The 2631-nt window shown below is 45.9% G+C and overlaps 1 pseudogene; it reads right to left on the bottom strand.

Annotated features, from left to right (window-relative positions):
• Positions 1–329: 329 nt before the first annotated feature.
• LOC146205841 (uncharacterized) lies at positions 330–2296 on the bottom strand (annotated as a pseudogene).
• Between the last annotated feature and the right edge of the window lie 335 nt (positions 2297–2631).

The raw sequence follows: 2631 nt of genomic DNA, 5'->3' as shown, positions 1-2631 counted from the left end.
TTCCTTTTCTTGTCTAGCCTCTGCTGTACTGTAGCTCCGACCTCATGAGAACTGGTCGAACCGGTCCGTCGTGTAAATAACATGACCTCAAAGGCGAGTATCCTGGCAGGCAAAATCATTTAGTTGCACTTCTGAACCGGTTTCGCTAAGTCAAGCGTTCGACCACTGCCTTTATTCTTCCATTTAGAGCTGGCTCGGTATGCGCCGCAGCTAGCAGGACCTCCTGCACCACGCTGAAAAATACACAGCGACAAAAAAAATGCAACTCGAAGTAGGGCGCCTACTAAGCCTTCCTTGGAAATCATATCAGGTAAGGAATTTCAGCTTGCAAACCAGTCGGAATTGGTTGGAAGATTTCCTTTTAGGGTTGCTGCCCCGTTTTTGCGTACAAAAGATCATACGCGGGTGGCGTGGCCACCACCCCTCTTTCCTTCTGTTTAGATTGCATTTTTTTTATTTGAACAAAATAAACCAGTAGCAAGAAACCTGTTCCAATACATGATCGTGACAGTGACAAAAGGAAAGGGGAAAGATGCTCTGTAGTCAGGAAGGGTGTCCTAGACGATTTCTCGGCTGTCTTCATTTTTAGTTTTTGCATTCAAAGGTCGCTTGAGTGAGCGAGTCATCTGTGCTTCGACAATGTAATGAGGTTCGCGAATTGGAAGGCCACGGCTTCTTCTTGGGTCCACGAGTTCTGGCAGCAAACAGTGCATATAAATTTTTTTGAGACGTGGCAACATCTCGTCCTCCCAAAACGATTCATGCCTGGAAATCACCTCAATACTCATGCCATTTTTGGTCCAGATTACAAACAAGCACTTCTGACGGCGAGCAATATTGAGCTGGCCTTGTACTTGGTACCAATAATTGCTGTTAGTCTTCAGCTGCAATCTTCCGTCCTTGTTTTCGACACAGCAGGTTATTTTTTTTTTTTGGCGTGAACTCCTTCTAGTGGAGTAATGTCCCTCGCTGAGTACGGACACTTGACTTCGACGAGGATGTCCTCCCCAATGAGTCCGTCAGGGGAAGCGCCAAGAAAGGGGTTTTCCTGGTCAACAAACAGGCCGCACTCTTTTACCACAACGTTGCATTCCTTCTCGATTTGCTTTAGTGCTAAGCACTCGTGGTCCTTTCCGTACCTTATGGCTTCAGATGTGATTTCTTTGTACAGGATATCGCCAACTGTCCGCCCACATCCCGTCGTTGCTTTCATTTTACACACAGCGCCAAACAGTGATGCTGTCAATCTCTTTCGCCTTTCCTGATTCCATAGAGTGGATCCACTTTGCTTTGACGTTGCTCGCTGCAGGTCTTCAATGTTGTTTGCCGAGAGCGAAAGCGATTTCAGGAAGTTGTCCGAAGCAGTTGCAAAAGCATCGGGCTCCATGTCTGGTAGGCCGTAGTCAGCATCGGCACCAAGATGTAGCTCTTTATCTCTGCGCTGGCAGCGTGGCGTGGTTGACAGCTTCTTTTTCGGTAGCTTTCGCCTTGAATTCCTCTTGGAAACTGATGCCTTCACAAATGATGCTGTACATCTTCCAAGCTGCCCTCCGGAAATCCTGCGCGCTATTTTTTCGTGGTATGTTCCTCGGCAGTTCACCGATAAAGACGCAGCAAAACACCTTGTCTTGTACGATCCTTTCATGGAATAATTAATCCGCTTTCCGCCTGCAAATTTTGCCACAACGGAGTTATAATGCTCGGCAGCATTATTGTCGACGTCCATTATCAGGCTCGCAGCGTTTGCAACCACTCTGCTCATGGCCACACAAATTTCTTCAAATATGCCTTTTTGAAGTATTTCAGGAAATATATTTTCTTCTCCCGCTTTGCCCCCGGAACAGAAGTAACCAGCGCAGTTGGCGTGGTCTCCAAACACATGATTTGGGCCGTTCTTTATATCCTTAACAAGGCGCTCTACTTTTTCAGAAAACGATGCATCTTCAGAGCCTCTAACTTTTATTGCTGTTGCAACACCATGCCGCAGGCGCACAGCTGCTTGGAGAACAGAGTTTTTTACCTTCGGGGCAAGCTTTTCCAGCCGTTTCTTCTGTGCAATCTCTCTTATCTTTGAGGCATAGTTGCGAAGTATGTGGTTCCTGCACTCAATTTTTTCAACCCGCTGGTTTCCATATGGTGCTGCTGCTATGATAGAGCGGTAAGTGCTCGAATCACCATCAGCAATAAGTTTTGTATACTTGATGCCATGCAGTTCAACGCTTTTCTTGAAGCCTTCAACCACAATAGCTTGCTCCATGCTGGTTGAGCTTCCGTGCCAGTTCTTGTGGCACTGATGCTGTTTCGGGATGGCACCTTGTGGAGTACGAGCACACATTGCGCACACCTTGTTTTTCACGCCAAGGTACAGGACTTTTCCAGTTCTGTGACCAACGATAGCAGCCTGAAAGAGTAACACCAATATTAGTCACAAAGCTGCCCTGCTGATTGCAGTGCTTATTGCTAGAACAGATAGGTATTTCAGCTTATCATGCAAGTTGCAACTCAAGTGTTACTTTTTAATGACCTTTTTCGATCCCAGTGGCACCTATCCCTGTTGTCATAGATGTTCAACATTCTTTTTTCTTAATTGTAATGTGATTATTTGTAAAAAAAAAGGAAAGTAATATAATC

Source organism: Amblyomma maculatum, chromosome 1 (assembly GCF_055883805.1).
Source record: "Amblyomma maculatum isolate TAMU_Amacu chromosome 1, ASM5588380v1, whole genome shotgun sequence".
NCBI lineage: Eukaryota > Metazoa > Arthropoda > Arachnida > Ixodida > Ixodidae > Amblyomma > Amblyomma maculatum.
The sequence above is the reverse complement of the archived record's forward strand: the minus strand, read 5'-3'. Positions and strand labels throughout refer to the sequence as shown.